This window comes from Rhinopithecus roxellana, chromosome 2 (genome assembly GCF_007565055.1).
Source record: "Rhinopithecus roxellana isolate Shanxi Qingling chromosome 2, ASM756505v1, whole genome shotgun sequence".
Taxonomy (NCBI): domain Eukaryota; kingdom Metazoa; phylum Chordata; class Mammalia; order Primates; family Cercopithecidae; genus Rhinopithecus; species Rhinopithecus roxellana.
This window is the reverse complement of record NC_044550.1, coordinates 127896744-127915474: the sequence shown is the minus strand read 5'-3', so window position 1 is coordinate 127915474 and position 18731 is coordinate 127896744. Positions and strand designations below refer to the sequence as shown.

Sequence of the window (18731 nt, the reverse complement as noted above, 5' to 3'; positions counted from 1 at the left end):
GGATATTGGTGAAACCAAAGAGTTGTTTGAGAACTTCTAGGAAAATTTTTAAAATATTAGGCTACTTAACATTTAATGAAAGTTAAAAAATAAAAAAATTATCAATAGCAAAGAATCTTTAAAATATCGTTCCCTGCAAATTACACATATTTTTGTTAAATCATAAACATCTATAAATAATTCTGTAGTTAAAAGCTGCAGGTAGATTTCTACATATTCTAAGCTAGACTTATTCATGGTTGATTCTCTCACAAATGTACAACTGTCAATACAGATTGCAATCTTATCTAAAATCTCTTAGAAAAAATAACTTTTTTTTTTGAGACAGAGTCTCCCTCTGTTGCCCAGCTGGAATGCAATGGTGCGATCTCAGCTCACTGCAACCTCCGCCTACTGGGTACAAGTGATTCTCCTGCCTCAGCTTCCCAAGTAGCTGGGATTACAGGTGCCTGCCACCATGCCCAGCTAATTTTTGTATTTTTAGTAGAGACAGGGTTTTGCCATGTTGGCCAGACTGATCTCAAACTCCTTAACCTCAGGTGATCCGCCTGCTTCAGCCTCCCAAAGCGCTGGGATTACAAGCGTGAGCTACCGCACCAGCCTGAAAAAGTAACTTTTTAAATATTGAATTAGTAATTAAAGAAGTTGGAAACAACTGATTCAAGTATAAAGCTTTGAGATTACACGCCAGTTTTTCTCTAATAGCTCGTTCTTTGCATTTTTTTACATGAAATCTCTCCATATCATCGATTTCTCCTTTCATTAAATGAACAAAACTGGAATACCCCTTAGGTGAACTGTACTAGTCATATTTTTATGACTTCTGGCTAAACCACTGCATTATCTCTATCCCAGAACCACCAGTAAATAGGAAGTAAGATTCACTTATGTTGAGATGCAAGTAACCTATGTGTACATTGGTATGAATGGTTGTATTTACAATTTCTATATGCAATATAAATTTAGCATCAAATCTTGAGATTCAACAGAAGGAATTGGCCGGGTGGGGTGGCTCATGTCTGTAATCCCAGCACTTTGGGAGGCCGAGGCAGGCGGATCACGAGGTCAAGAGATCGAGACCATCCTGGCCAACATGGTGAAACCCTGTCTCTACTAAAAATACAAAAATTAGCTGGGTGTGGTGGCATGTGCCTGTAATCCCAGCTATTCGGGGGGCTGAGGCAGGAGAATCGCTTGAACCCGGGAGGTGGAGGCTGCAGTCAGCCAAGATCGTGCCACTGCTCTCCAGCCTAGCACCAGAGCAAACTCCGTCTCAAAAACACACACACAAAAAAAAAAGAGAGAGAGAGAGAGAGAGAAAGAGAGAAGGAATTGATCAGCACATTGAAATGGAAGAACCAGACACTTTAAAACCAAATCTCTCTACATAAATTGCCAAATAAGTTCTTTAAAAATTTCAATAGTCATTTCCTAAGGTTGAATTCTATTTTTTTTGCTTCCCCATCCTCAGGTCTGAATTTTCTTTCTGAAGAGAAAAATCACGCAAGAGTTATTCCACAAAGAACCTCTAGCCTCAGAAATTTCAACAGACATCAGATTATTTGCTGTTTCATGATTATGCTTTATTTTGATCTTGATTAGTAAAAACATATATACCATGGGAAATTCTTAATCAAACAGAAATTGACTGCTAATTTGCAAATTAATACAAATCATAAAATCTAATTATTATGCCTTGTAACATGTGTGCTGTATTTAAGAGTATAAGATAGTCTTTTAAAAAAAGAACAAGTTAAGAGATAAAACTAAGGAGTCATATAAATAGGCATACCATATTACATTTAAATACCAAGTTCAATTACGTAGGTTGTAGTAAAGTGAAAAAAACAACTAAATGATTCAAGTAACTGCACATATTAATATATACATATTTTCACTTATGCATATACACTGTTGAACACAAAACCAAGTGCTGGCTGATTTATAAATATTTTAATTAAAATTAGGAGGTGCCAACCCATCAGTGGCATCATTTCCACTTCTACTCAAATAAGCGAACAGTATAAAAAGCTGGTAACTCCTAATACCAGTACACAGTAGACATCAATATATATTTCTTTCTAAAATGTAAAAGCTCCCTCTTTATTCTTTTACATAACTGGCATTTTTTAAAAAGAAAGTATGGTTCCTCATAAATATGATACTATTTTTTAAACTGACATGAAACGATGCTAGGGAGAATATAAGGTAACAGGAACTCTCATAGCCTACCCTAAGGAGCTTAAAATGATAATGTTTTCAAAGGTAATGACATTGTCTATCAAAACTTAAAAGGCAGTAGAACAGAAGATAGGAGAGTCCAGGAAGAGCAGGGGGAAGGTGAGGGAATAGGGAGAGATTTGTTAAAAGATACAAAATTGCAGCTAGATAGGAGAAATAAGTTCTAGTGTTCTATACCACTGTAGGATGACCATAGTAATAATATACAGTTTTAAATAGCTAGAAGGAAAATATTGAATGTTTCTAACACAAATAAATGATAAGTATATGAGATGACAGATATGCTAATCACTCTGATAAGATCACTATACATTGTAAGTACCAAAACATCGCTATGTAACCCATGATTATGTACAATTATGATGTCAATTTTAAAAAATAAAATGTAAAAAAATTTTAATATGAAATTTTATACTAATAAGCAATTATCCCAAGGTATGAAGTGATGTATCAATGAATATTACATAATTATTTTTAATAACTAAAAAGTGGTCATTCTAAATGTTCCTCTATAAGGAACTGAATAAATCATTATATTCACACAACAAAGCGCATTTCAAATGAGACAGGAAGATACCTATGATGTACTAAATGAAAAAGCAAGTATCAGAATGACTTGGACAATAAGTCTCATTTTGTCAAATTCCACTAATAAAAATGTGTATGTGCATGCTTACATATGTATACATATTAAAATATGCATAGAAAACAGCTATAATACATATCAAACTTGCAGAAGGTTTACAGAAACTCCCTTCTACTAAATAGCACATTAATTTATAGGCACAGCTATTTACTCCCTAAAATAAAATAAAAAAAAATAGAGAACATTTTAAACTGTTTTAATCAAATATTTGAAAACTTGAAGCATTTTTTCATCTTTTTCCTAAGTAATTTTCCTTTCCTCTAATATCTGTTAGTTACTATATGCAAGCTGATGTTTATCTTAAAACATATTAACTATTATTCTCTCAAACTTTAAAGAACATTATATTTAACTTTGCAGGATTACACATAACAAAAATACTATGATACAAAATAATCCTTGTTCTATTCAAAGATTTAACTTTTTAATATTTCACCCCAAATATTATCTTTTAAAATAAAACAATGGAACATATTTTTAAACAAAATTTAAATGGTTTCTATAGTAACAGATAAAATTCAGTATCTTATTTTTTTTTGCATATCCTATAGGTATAACTAATATATTGTCAATAACGTTTCAAAAATATTTTCCAAAGATCATCAAAACTATTAAGTGCATTAAAGTTTTATCTTGACTTACAGCATAAATATTTTTCCAGATATACTTGAAGAAAAATTTTATTAAAAAAGTAGGCCAACTATATACTTCATTAAGCATTTTAATATTTAAACTTGATTTTCAAAATAGTTGTGCTCACTAGAATTCATACTTGCAAAAATAGTTTTACTTTCCTAAAATACTTTTTTAAAGGATGGAAAGAAATACGTTTCTACTTTACCTAGGTGTTGGTGTTCGTATTTGTCATGATTACTATGACAGAAATTGGTTCTGCCTTGCTCATCTACCGTCTTCTCAGATGAAAGCAAGCTCAGACGTTTCATCTTAACTAATCTTGGGGAACTTTCCTGAGTACTAGTATCCAAAACCACATCTCCCGAAAGAATGGGAGGAACAACTCTCTTTAAAAAATCCATTTCAAGGTTCTTCTACATTACTAGACTCACAAGCACACAGAAAGGTGCTTATACCAACTTCCTTGATGAGAAGTTCAGGTACACTATTTGTGTCAAAGAGCAAATAAACGTCATGTGAATTTAGGCGGTGCTAAACCCCAGTCAATTGCCAGCTGTTTTGAAGCTGATTTTTAGGACATTTACTGTTCATGCTGATAACAAACCAAACAGCTATAGACCATGAAACTGCACTTCATGTACACCTACATGTACAATGGGTGTTAATGACAATACTGAGACCATAAAATGTTGAGCATCTAACTAGTTTAACATTTACATTTTGAAAACTTTCACTGTGATCACGTTAAGAGAAATTTACTTTGGCCTGAGGTGTGTCTTTCTTTTAAATAAGTTTAGAGTTGACGTGTAAAACAGTAACTTGTATTCAAAAGATAATTCTTATCATTTTGAAAATTCACTAACAGACCTCAGGAATGTCAACTTTTATAAAACATGAAAAGGAGTCATTTAAAACTTTATTCTATATTACTAACATTCTAAGGTGACTTTTAAATGCCAAAAAAAACTCCCTATTAAAATCAATGATACTTATCGATAGTAATGGTGAAAAACTTTGGCATGAAGAACCAAAAAAAATGGATAATTTTAAATATATGGATCTAAAAACATAAAGCTGAAGAACTGAAAGTATAAATTCTTAAATTCAATAAACACAGTCATAACATTATATGATTTTCAAAATAATTAAGCACCCTACAAAATATTTTCAAATAGCAAAAGCAGCCAATCCTACTGCTTTAATGTAATTGAGAAGTATAACAAGAGAATCCAATAAAGGAATACCTACAAAAGACTTTGAAAACTGAAAGTCTCTCCCTTCCTTTGCCTGCGCTCTGGTGGGGTTGTTAAGTGAGCAAGAAGGAAATGAAAACACAAAGGTAACAGGGTAAAACCCCTAAGCAATCATATCTATAACTTCGAATGACACATAATAATTTTAAAAATCTGATTCACTTAGTGAAATACAATACAATCTCATTCTTCCAATGCTCAACATGAAGAAAATGATTTGCACAGTATTTCAAAAGATGAAGCACAAATGGTCTACAAAGAAATCAGGAAAAAATCATTGAAAAAATTAACTCTAGATGGATTAAAGACTTAAATCTAAGACCTAAAACCATAAAAACCCTAGAAGAAAACCCAGGCAATACCATTCAGGACACAGGCATGGGCAAAGACTTCATGACTAAAACATCAAAAGCAATAGCAACAAAAGCCAAAATTGACAAATGGGATCTAATTAAACTAAAGAGATTTTGCACAGCCAAAGAAACTATCATCAGAGTGAAAAGGCAACCTACAGAATGGGAGAAAAATTTTGCAATCTATCCATCTGACAAAAGGTTAATATCCATAATCTACAAAGAACTTAAACAAATGTACAAGAAAAAAACAACCGCATCAAAAAGTGGTCAAAGGATATGAACAGACACTTCTCAAAAGAAGACATTTATGCAGCCAACAAACATATGTAAAAAAGCTCATCATCACTGGTCATTAGATAATGCAAATCAAAACCACACTGAGATACCACCTCATGCCAGTTAGAATGGTGATCATTAAAAAGTCAGGAAACAGATGCTGGAGCAGATAGAGAGAAATATAAACACTTTTACACTGTTCATGGGAGTGTAAATTAGTTCAAACATTGTGGAAGACAATGTGATGATTCCTCAAGGATCTAGACCTAGAAATACCATTTGACCCAGCAATCCCATTACTGGGTATCTACCCAAAGAATTATAAATCATTCTATTATAAAGAATCATGCACATATATGTGTATTGCGGCACTGTTCACAATAGCAAAGACTTGGACCAACCCAAATGCCCATCAATGATAAACTGGAGAAAGAAAATGTAGCACATATACACCATGGAATACTATGCAGCCATAAAAAAGAATGAGTTCACGTCCTTTGCATGGACATGAATGAAGCTGGAAACCATCATTCTCAGCAAATTAACACAAGAACAGAAAACCAAACACCGCATGTTCTCACTCATAAGTGGGAGTTGAAAAATGAGAACTCATGGACATGGGGAGGGGAACATCACATACCGGGACCTGTCGGGCGGTGGCGGGCTAGGGGAGGAATAGCATTAGGAGAAATACCTAATGTAGATGATGGGTTGATGGGTGCAGCAAGTCACCATGTTACGTGTATACCTATGTAACAAACCTGCGCATTCTACACATGTACCCCAGAACTTAAAGTATAATAAAAATTAGAAAAAAAAGAAAAATGGGTAAATTTCTGGTTCTGAATTACTTTGTTTTTAATCCTTATTCTCCTGCCACATTACTTATTAAGTCAACTATCCTTTTTCTCGTTTATGTAAAAAGCATTAATTAAAGATTCTTTCCATGTAAAGCATTAATATAGTATTAAGGTTCAGAGAAAGTTTAAGGATTTATTAATACAAATCTTGTCTCAAGAACTCCTATAGGAAAAAAACAACAAAGTCAAGTAAAAGACACAGATTTGTTGCCCTGAAGCAGGTATGTATTCAACAGGAAAAAAAGCACTGATTTTTAGAAGCAGATTGTCTCTTAATCTTCAAGCATAAAAGTGTCAAAATTAAGATCCAATCAGTCTATTCCCCACAAACAGAAAAAACAACTGGTTAGAATGGTAAACTGCACGCCTTAATATACCTAAAACTCATTCCTTTCTCTCTCTGTCCCTCCCTCTCTCTCTGGATATGATCCCATGTTATTTCCATTTTATGTCTGCGGTTTTCCCCAGGTCCCTCTGCAGGTCGTCCTTATCTATGAAGCCCAGAAACACAGTGGTACATAGAATGCTAATTCATGTTTGTTCATGACATGCAAGACAACCATTTGTGTCACTGTTAACCTCACCATTCTCAACTGCACTTTCAAATGGAGAGAGGAAGGGGTTAGGTAATAGGGACAGGATTAGGTGCTATAGAAGAGCCCACAGATTTTTCTCTGATTTCCTTCATTCAACAAATATTTGTTGAATAGCTTCTCTAATGATCTGTGCAAGATACAAATGCACTGAAGATATGTCTCTCTACCTAAAAAGCTGGCTACTTATAAAGGGAAATAAACTCTCACAGTTACAATATTCTGCGTAGGGTTGGCCAAACCTTTGTTAAGCCTGCACTGCAGTTCAATTTTCTATGTTTCATCTGCTTCCTAAGCCCCCTCATTAAAGGTATTGATTGCTAATAAACATCGAAAGGATCCACTCTGAGACACACAACAAAGGGGAAGCACTCCAGTAATGAAACTGTATTTATTATTAACAGGATCTATGAGGAGGAAATGCCACAAAGCCTTGTTTACATGTTGATACTTCTAAGCACTTTAGCTAATGATTACCACAACTTTTAACTCCTGGTATAATAGTTATAGGATCAAGAAATTATAGTAGAACCTCACCTCACAGCTAAAATACAGCATTTAAAAATCTTTTCAGACCTCAATCACTATTTAAACCTTGAGAATATTTACTATAATCTTACCGTATCACTTGAGACAGTAATTTCCTGGTGGTAACTTGGATCGTCTAATCCTATGACTCTTGAGTGGTTTCAGGAATTAAGCATTTAGATGTTAACCATCCAAGATACCAATAAATGGCTTCAGCTCTGAAGAAAAACAAAATACATTTACACGTTAGGTGTGTTTATAGTAAGTACACCTGTGTGTTACTCACATCCATCCTTACTTCTGAACACATTTTATAAACCAGTGTCACCTAGTGCTGCAGATATCCTCCTTCAATAATGTTGCATGACATTTTTTCTAAGTTTTTTATTATGGAAAATTTCAAATTAGTGCAAAATTATTAAGAGTAGTATCATGAATCCCCCACCATTCCCAGCTTCAACAATTAACTCATGGCAAATCATGTTTCATTTATATCTTCATTCACTTTCCCCAACCTCTATCCCTGGATTATTCTAAAGCAAATTCGAGACATTATAACATTTCATCTGTATATAATTCATTATGCATCTCTCTAAGACAAGGATTTACTTTGTAAAAATAAGTTAATACCATTATAATATTTATATTTATAATACAATATCAACTACTAATGAGCACTCAAATTTCCCCAATTGTCTCATAAGTGTCTTTTTAACAGTTTCCTCTAATCTAAATTTAAACAAAATCCATACAAGCAATTGTGACAATATCTCTTAAATAAATTTTAATCTCTAGTTTTTCTCCTCCCTTTCTTCTGTATAGAGTGACAATGCTTTTACTAGTCAATGGTTAAACTAACATACCACAACTTAATTATTCAATAATACATTATTTTATTCACTAAAATATAGATTTGTAAAATAGTTCATGTATCTGCTAGGCCTGATATTTATCACATCTACAGATAACATTTGGAATGCATATTTTTCAAAGTCTACCTGAAATAACTCTGAGGGGGTCATGGACCATGAACAACAGTACCATATCTGTAATACTTGGATGGTTACTAAGAATAAAGAAAATGGGCCGGGCGCGGTGGCTCAAGCCTGTAATCCCAGCACTTTGGGAGGCCGAGACGGGCGGATCACGAGGTCAGGAGATCGAGACCATCCTGGCTAACACGGTGAAACCCCGTCTCTACTAAAAATACAAAAACTAGCCGGGCGAGGTGGCGGGCGCCTGTAGTCCCAGCTACTCGGGAGGCTGAGGCAGGAGAATGGCATAAACCCGGGAGGCGGAGCTTGCAGTGAGCTGAGATCCGGCCACTGCACTCAGCCCGGGAGACAGAGCGAGACTCCGCCTCAAAAAAAAAAAAAAAGAAAATGACCACAGGGAATTGTCTTTTTACCATTTATAAAGATTTCACGTTATCAGGCACATTTCATGTTTCCTTGGCTTTTTATTTTTTTGAGACGAAGTTTCACTCTTGTTGCCCAGGCTAGAGTGCAGTGAAACGATCTCAGCTCACGCTCACTGCAGCCTCCACCTCCCGGGTTCCAGCGAGTCTCCTGCCTCGGTCTCCTGAGTAGCTAGGATTACGGGCACACGCCACCACGCCCGGCTAATTTTTTTGTAGTTTTAGTAGAGATGGGGTTTCACCATGTTGGCTAGGCTGGTATCCAACTCTTGACCTCAGGTGATCCACCCGCCTCAGCCTCCCTAAAGGCTGGGATTACAGGCGTGAACCACCACGCCTGGCGGTCTTAGCATTTTTCTATAGCTAAAATAAGACAAATTTTAAATCTGGCATTAAAACTCAAATTAGCCTTATTTTAAATAATAACCAGTTGCATATTAGTTTCTCTCTTTAATTAATTTAATCCCCAACCCAACAGAAAGGGTTAAATATCCTGAAGTATTAATTTGTACCAAAAACTCTTAATTTGAAATTCCTTTAGCCAAGTTAGAAAAACATAATATTTCATTTACTCACAGGTATAATCAATTAAACCATCACTAAAGCCAAATCTTCAAAGCCAAAAATCTGGGAAATATGAATAAAATACTAACTTGTTTGTGCTTGTTCACAGTATCATTCAAACTTACTGGAATTTTTGACTGCTCCAGCAAATATTTCTAAAATTTATTATCAATATGATAGCTAACAATCCTGCCATAATTCTTGATACTTTACTTATCTTAGGTTCATGGAATCACTTCTCCCTCAAACCTAAAAAAAACTAATGTGACAAACAGCATGTCATGTCTTGTGGGCATGGTCTCACTGGACAATATTTAATGAGATTTAAGCTATCTTTCATTTCATCTTCTGGGACAAATTACAAAACCAGTCACTACTGGAGTACAATGAAGTTTTAGGAATACAGCAAAAATCCTACCTAGGACCGATTTGTACCACCATGTCTAGGTATTTCATTTTGCTTTGCTTTTGCTTGCAGTCTTCAGCTCAGACATAGCAAGTGCTAATGTCACGCTTTTGTTGTATGTGTTTTTTCTTGTAATCACACTGTCATGGCACTATGTCACTTTAAGACTTCTCAATATTTGTCCAGAGTTTGTAACACTTCTTCAGTAGACACACAACCTTCCTATTTTCAACTTTTCACTTTTGATAAGATAAAATAAATGCATCTTTTGGTAACCCTGGAAAATATGTGGTTTATACTTCTCTGGCTTTCTTCATAGGTTATAATCACTTTTAGCAGGGCTGGCTTGGTGGGGGTGGGTCTTCCTGGGACTTTTTTGGTCTGTTTATTTGCATGACAATCACTTTTTCATCTTGTCTCCATATGTATCACTTAATATGGGCTTAATTTTTATTTTCATTCCACTTGATCAGAGAACATTTTATCTGTAAAGAAGAGTAATTTTTACTACTACTTTTATAATACTATTTTGAGACACTGAAGGTCAGAGAGGTTTGGTAATTCTACATGGTCATGCTATGCAAATAATCATTGCTGTTCTTTCTTATTTAAAACAAAAAAGTTCAAATAAAAACAGACATCAGTTGGTATTTGACAACACTGAAGAGAAGACTGTAAACAGCCCAACAGCCCAAGCCTTGAAGGAAGGGCAAGACTTTTCACCTACAGAGAGAGTAATAATGTAGAAGCTTCCATGTGTAATAGTGAACAGTGGTCCAGCTCTGGTACTTGGGAGTGCCTCAGGGCAAATGAGGTCCCTCGGGGCAGGAAGCCTCATTTCACTTCAGTACAGAAAGCAAAAGAAAGCTGAATGGGTGTTCAAATAACACATGAACCTCATTCCTTTCTGAACAGAATTTCTAGAATAATAACAGAAATGCCACAAATTTACCTTAATTTTAGGAAGACATCTGATGTGTGTGTCTCTAATATACATTAATACAGGAAACAATAATCCCAAGCAAATAGAGTAAAAATTAAGGATAAATGAATTTCAGAGATGTTCAATATAGTATTCACAATACTTGTCTGTATGACAGGAATACTCCACAATTTGAACAGAGAAGTTATGGTGCCTGGCATATGGTAGATTTGAGCTTGACATAAGGAACAACAACTTAAATAGTACGTAAGTAATAAAAAGACTGCTTCATAAAAGATTGGGGTCCCTGCTCAGTGAATCTTTAGGCAACAATTGTTAGGAATGCTAACATTCTTACAGAATGCTATAAAAGTGATTACGCCACCAGGTAAAAAGATTATGGTAAATTACCTCAAAGATCCAAGCTCAAAACTCTAAATGTAACTTCAAAATGTATTTTATATTATACTTGAATACTAGAGGGTGTGGTGACTTAGAAATTAATATTTCAACTAAAGCGAGAAACCACATTATAAGACACGGAATCTATGAGGGTCAATTCCTGCCATTCTATTAAAACTAATTCTGAGAATCTTGCAAGGCCTCTTAAAATGATGCAAAAACCAAAATGACACAAGTGTTCTGACAGCCTTTTAGAGTGAGGATGCAACAGTTTTCAAATAAATTTAAAATGATCATAGTTTCTGTAACACAAAAATAATTACAGAAAACAAAATACAGTAACTTCTTTAATCTGCCAAAGATTGTGTAAAAACAAGAAAAATTTACAAGTAATCAAGTGCAGGCAGCAATTAGTCAAATATTGTTTATATCTCATTAGTAAAAATCATTTTAAAAAAGAATTTATGGTCATCCCTTTAATTACCAAAGAAAATTCATGATTTGTAAAATTAACAGTGGTTCTATCACTCTTCATTTGCTAAGTAATTCACTTTTTCTCTTGAGAAATGCTGTAATTTTTAAAATTTTTAAAAAATGAACTTGCATTTAACCTTCTCTTAGTCAATTTTTTTTTTTGAGATGGAGTCTCACTCTGTCGCCAGGCTGGAGTACAGTGGCACGATCTTGGCTCGCTGCAACCTCTGCCTCCCATATTCAAGTGATTCTCCTACCTCAGCTTCCCAAGTAGCTAGGATTACAGGCGTGTGCCACCATGCCCGGCTAATTTTTGTATTTTTAGTAGAGATGGGGTTTCACCATGTTGGCCAGGCTGGTCTCAAACTTTTGACCTAAAGTGATCCACCCACCTCAGCCTCCCAAAGTGCTGGGATTACAGCGTTGAGCTACTGCAGCCAGTCTCTTTTTAACTTTCTCCCAAATTTCAATTTTAAAAAGTATGGAAACATACTACACTGACTAATATAATTACAGATTATATTACATGACCTGCTAAAAATGCTGTGTAATGATACTCAGCCAGAATATTTGGGCTTCACTGCAAAAATCTAAATTTCTTGCTGATAAAGCAATGTTCTCTGCAGGTGAATTTGTCAACATTTTATTGACTTTACATTTTTAGCCAGACGAGCAGTTATTGTCATACTACTTGATCTAATGAAAACAAGCAGCAAATTTTCCATTCACAATTTTAAGAGGAAGTTTTCTATAAAAGTTTCATTCATTAAATCAAATGAAAACAGCATCACAGTGGTACATTTTCTTATACACTGATGAATGAATGTATTTTTAGAATAATTTTCATACTACATTTTCATGTTGGCACAGAAAAATGGAATATAAATGAAATATAAATCTTTCCGTTCTACATCTAGAGTTAAGAACCAAGAGAAAATTTTTGGACAAATTCAATCTGGGATGTACTACACACACTCCTAACTTCTATTAGGATTACTTATAGTAATCTATTACTGTAAGTATACCACACGTAAGTTTACAGAAATCATACCCTCAACAAATATTTATTAAACAGAACTATCTGCCAGGATGATGGAAAAAAAGTGAATAAAACAAAAATCCCTATCCTTGTGGAGCTTATATTCCAGTGGGAGCTTAAGCCTTTTGGAGTTACTACTTTAGAAATCTGAAAGAGGTGGAGATGTCATCTTCCAAAAAGCACATTTCTGTAACTTTGAAGAGTTGAGCCTTCCTAATCCAACCACTAATTATGGATTAAGAGCCTCTGAGAAAAAATCCTCCTTATACTTATTTTCTATGCCTACCATTTATAGTAGGTTTTTTAATTTTTTTTTTTTTTTTTTTTTTTTTTTTTTGAGAGGGAGTCTTGCTCTGTCGCCCAGGCTGGAGTGCAGTAGCGCAATCTCAGCTCACTGCAAGCTCCGCCTCCCAGGTTCACGCCATTCTCCTGCCTCAGCCTCCAGAGTAGCTGGGACTACAGGCGCCTACCACCATGCCTGGCTAATTTTTTTTTTTTTTTTTGTATGTTTAGTAGAGATGGGGTTTCACTGTGTTAGTCAGGATGGTCTCGATCTCCTGACCTCGTGATCCATCTGCCTTAGCCTCCCAAAGTCTTGGGATTACAGGCGTGAGCCACCGCGCCAGGCCAGTAGATTGTTTTACAATTTTACTATTCATAGAAAAAAGTAGTACTTCTTTTTTTCCATTAAAGCAATTACAACCTTCAACTGTCAATAGAATGTTTTCTGTTTATTCCATTTGTACTGCTCATGAATTTCTAGACTGTCAGATTACCCATTATCAACCTTGGTTTTTCTAGAATAACCAACGCTAATGTATTCAGTGGCTTCATATGGAGACTTTCTTTACTGATTTCATTAATTATTCTCTGAACCCCCTTAAGTTAAAATGCTCTTCTCCCTACCACCCAAACCTAGAATTAAAGTCTGCAGAAGTTGCCTACAAAGTCTCTGGAAGATGATATGCCCAAGAGAAACACACAATAACTCTTTAACCATTTAATAGAAATTTCAATTAATTCATCCAAAAGTTTCTGTTCTTGCTTGTCAGAGGAAAGGAACATGCGACCCCTTAGAAAAATTCTTTTTAAAGATGCAACATCTAAAATGCTTTCTAGAGTTATCTGTAATCAATGTGTTAACCTTTTATATGTATAGTTTTTTTAAATTATACAATGGGACTTATTCTATCTAATTATGACCCTAAGGTCCTACAAGATCAAACATCAGAGAAAATGTGTATAGATGATAGGTATATTTTACATGTTTTTATAAAACAATTGCAATGAAAAGGTTTCTAAGTTAATAAAAATGATAACTAAAAGAGAAAAATGAATAAATAGCTGCTCAAGGTCATAAACCAAGTAAATGGCTACAATTTAATCTCCAAAGTTTGTCTTTCCTCTTTTTCTCTATGTTTACTGCCTCCAGCAAGCTTAGAGAAGCCTGACTTCTATAAGAGAAACTATGAAAGCACAAATTCCCCCAGATGACTTAGATAACCCATTTCTCCCAAATTTATAGCCCCAAAACAACTTTTCTAAATTTAAGGAAGGAAGTTCATTTGTCAACTGCAATCTCACAACTTGTACCAAAAGCCTCTAAAATGTTTACGATCTTTGACCCAGTAACTCCACTTCTAAGAGTTAATTCTAGAAAGATAATCAGAAACCTACATACAAATTTATTTGGAAAGATGCTCATTGTACTATTATTCCTATGAGCAGAATATTGCAGTAGAGGCAAAGAACAAAAAGGACCAGTTGGAAAAATAATCATGTCACATTCCTAAGATGAAATGTTTTCCATCAATATTTAAAAAATATATTGACTACTTTGTGATAATATTCAACATACATTTTTATAAAGTGAAAAAAATAATATTTATAGTATCTTCCCAAATGTTGGAAATAAAATTGGAAGCCAAGAATACACCTAGAAGGATACACCCAAATTGTCAAAGTATTCAACCTCTGTTTCCTCATCTATACAATAAGGATAATAAAATCTCTTAAGGCTATTTTCAGAACTAAGTGTAAAAGATGAAAAGTGCTTAAATAGTGCTTGACACACAGTAAATACTCAATAATGGTAATATTTATTAACTTATACAACAAAAGGTGATAAAATTTGCAACAATTTCCCAAAAAAGTAATGAAGAAATAAAAATTACTCGTAATTCTAACACCTAGAGGTAGCCACTATGAATTCATTTTACCATCTGGGTTAATTTTTTTCAGGTCTTCCTATATAAATTAAACATTGTATTGCATACAACCGGAATCATACTGTACACTATCTAGTGGTTACAAAACATTATTTTATAAATAGATTATCTTATTTTAATCATTCCACTAATATTGAGCATTAAGTTCAATTCATTTAGGCTCAGGAAATGAGTACTGCAGTGCTATTTCATGAATGTTGCTGAGCAAATATAATTCAGAAAATTATTCCTTAGAGAAGAAAATAAAGACTAGAAACTTGTAATTTCATAAATAGTAGATGGGGAAATGTTGAACATAGGTATTACTAAAGAGAAGAAATAAGGAGCAATTATTTTTATTAGCCATATTCATGTGGGGAGGCGACAGATTGTATTTAGCCCTGAGTTAGGATTTTTCAACCTCACTTTTGCGCTATTTTTTGTGACCTGAAGCAGAGTCCCCTCTTCACATTTCTTATTATGGGCCTAAATCGCCTTTTTGACTAGGTCAGGAAGTAGTACAGTATAATGTTTAGATACAAAGGCTCTGGAATTAGGTTAAGTTTAGAACTCTCCTTTATGCTTATTTCCTGAGTTATCTAGGATAAGTTAGTTAAACTCAAGCTTTAGTTTCTTTTCTTTTTGTTTTTTTTTTTTTGAGACAGAGTCTCACTCTGTCGCCCACAGCAACCTCCACTTCCCAAGTTCAAGTGATTATCCTGCCTCAGCCTCCTGAGTAGCTGGGGCTACAGGCATGTACCACCACACCTGACTAATTTTTTTGTATTTTTAGTGAGCCAAAGTTTTGCCATATTGGCCAGGTTGCTCTTGAATTCCTGACCTCAGGTGATCTGCCTGCCTTCGCCTCCCGAAGTGCTGGGAGTACAGGTGTGAGCTACCACGCCTGGCCCAAGCCTTAGTTTCTCATGTGAAAGTTGGAGGTTGTAATAAATATTGCTTATTTATTATTGTTGTTAGAGGTTTACATCATATAATTCACGTTAAGGTGTTAGCAAAATGCTTGAAACGTGGGAAGTACTTAATAAATGGAAACTACCTGTACTATTATCTATAAAAATAAAAGAATGGACTAAAAGATCTCTTTAAAAAAACGTTCAATTCCCCATTTCTATAAGTAATATTGTAGCGAATATCTTGATTGGCAATCTTGTACACATCTTTGATTTCTCCCTTAAGAAAAAGTCTTGAAACAGAATTGCTATTTCAAATGGCATGAAACACTTGGCTTTACTCCCCTACTGACCTATGTGGAATACAGACACATACTGGCGGTTATAAAATGCAAATGTCTTCCTTTTCTCCATGAGTACTTTAAAAGCTGTTAATTGGTCTTTTCACTGTAATTTTTCTACTGTTTCTTGGTACAACTGCTTGTCGGGTATTTCTTTTTTCCACTTACTCCATTTAAACTATCTCATTTTCCTTTGTATCACTCTAACATCCCATACACAAATTTAATGATCATAATTCAGTACATTCTTCAAAAAGGTTTTTAAGATTCTTCTTTATCTATCTAAAAACAGAAGTCCTTGTCTCTTATAAATGCATACTAAAGTATTTATAGGTGAAATGTTGTGACAAAGAAAATGCCTCAAAAATAACTGGGACCTGCAGAAAGAGAGTGGGTAACCGTGGTTTCAAAAATGTCTGAGCTGAGGAATGGGTACCTGAGCATTTATTCTACTATTCTCCCCATTTATTTTTTAACCCCTCTCAGTGGGAGAAAATTGTTTTTAAAATACACCTTTAAAAGAAGACATAAATATTAAAATAATAATCATGGTTTCGCTTCAACCATTGATAAAACAAAATAATTCAGCGATTTAAAACAAAAAAGACCAAAAATACTTAAGCCAAATTCAAAAGTGAAGGAAACAACTACAGTATTTAGAATCTCTCAATTATATTTGCCAGTAATTCCCACAGATAAAAACATACTACAATGCATTTTTCCAAACCATGGCTTCAGCATACCATGCTGATTCTCCAAAACAATATTAGTATTTATATTGTGCATTACAAGAATACAATTAGGCCTCTGTATGTGCCCACATGAGTACTTGATAAGGAGTTTTATTATGTACTAGTATTAAATATCCAAATTCTCTTGGTGACTAAATCACATCTTGGTACCAAGTTAGGCACATCATAAGCAATACTTACAGACTAGCAGAGCCACCAAAGTGTTGTATTTTTGCCCAAAGGCATGCAAGCAAGACCAGCAAAATGAAAAAACTATTCTCACTGCATGTTTTTTACTATCACAGGGAAATATCACCTGGTTTCTGGGTAGAAAACACTTGACTTTGGTATCAGGCATGAGAGCAAGAGAGCACAGCAAAGAGATTAAGTAGCATATCTAGGGATGAAGAACAATGGCTGCTCCCCAGGTTTCAAGTCGGGAGTGGGAGGTGGAGGAGAAGACACATTAAAGATATGTTTTCTAAAATCTTTTCACTTCAATAAAAAAATACATTTAAAAATGTATTTAAAAATTTATGTAACTTTTTTTTTTTTTTTTTTTTTTTTTTTGTGACAGTCTCACTCTGTCGCCCAGGCTGCAATGCAATGGCCTAATCTCAACTCACTAAAACCTCTGCTTCCCGGGCTCAAGCAATTCTCCTGCCTCAGCCTCCTGAGTAGCTGGGATTACATGCATTCACCACCGCACCCAGCTAATTTTTGTATTTTTAGGAGAGACGGGGTTTCACCATGTTGCCCAGGCTGGTCTTGAACTCCTGACCTTAGGTGATCCACTTGCCTCGGCCTCCCAAAGTGCTGGGATTACAAGTGTGAGCCACTGCGCCCAACCTATAATACATTTTTTAAAGCCCAGTATATATTCACACAATAAAATATGATATATTTGAAATAATCTGCAATACGCTTTGGTAGTCTCTAACCTAATTACAGGAAAAACAAGTGTTATATTCTAATTTCCCACTAAAATTATTTCTTGACTTCATAATTTGTAAATCCCTGAACTAAAAAAACTGCCCCATGGCCGGACATGATGGCTCACTCCTGTAATCTCAGCACTTTGCAGGGCCCACGCAGGAGGATCACTTGAGCTCAGGAATTTGAGACCAGCCTGGGCAACATAGTGAGACCTCATCTCTAGTAAAAGTAAAAAACAGCCGGGCATGGTGATGCTAGCCTGTAGTCCCAGGCTTAGGTGAGAGGATCACCTGAACCTGGGAGATAGAGGCTGCAGTGAGCAGTGACTGTGCCCCTGCACTCTAGCCTGGGCAACAGAGTGAGACCCTGTTTCAAAAAAACAAACAAACAAACAAACAAAAAATTGGCCCACATCTCCTGCTTACTGAGCAAAGGAGAAAATGCGCAAGAATCACAGAACTACTGTTTAAACATACCCTTAAGAGAAGATAACCTCCAGAGTTTCTTCCTGTTCTAGAGCTCTGTGGCGCTGTAAGAGTTGCTCTGAGACTGTGATCCTCTAAAGGGTACATACATCATTACATCTCCCACAGAAACTAGAAAAGTGGCGTCCGGAAAAATAAGAGTACTAAATAAAAATGTACTAACTTCAACTGATAATGTGCAAACTACGCATATATGTAAAGGTCTCAGTCATTTAAATGTAAGTTTCCCACATATGATTACAGGTAAAAATCAATGATACTAAATATCATTTGAAAATTCATAAGCATTAAGATGTTAAAATATATTTACTGTAAATGTATATATATTTGTATGTGGGTATAATGTGTGACAAAGCACATAAAACAAATGCCACAGAACAAATATTATTCTTGTTACTTTGTCCATAAACACAATAAACTGCAAAATTATGACATAGGCATGAGCAAAGGCTTCATGATCAAAATGCTAAGAGGAATTGCAACAAAAGCAAAAATTGACAAATGGAT

General features: G+C 34.9%; 1 protein-coding gene across 1 annotated transcript in view; it reads right to left on the bottom strand.

Annotated features, from left to right (window-relative positions):
• FRYL (FRY like transcription coactivator) overlaps window positions 1–18731 on the bottom strand; it is a 296971-nt gene that overhangs the window by 200246 nt on the left and 77994 nt on the right. The window contains 1 exon segment of the mRNA XM_030919519.1: window positions 7482–7607. The gene's annotated coding sequence lies outside the window, so the exon portion shown is untranslated.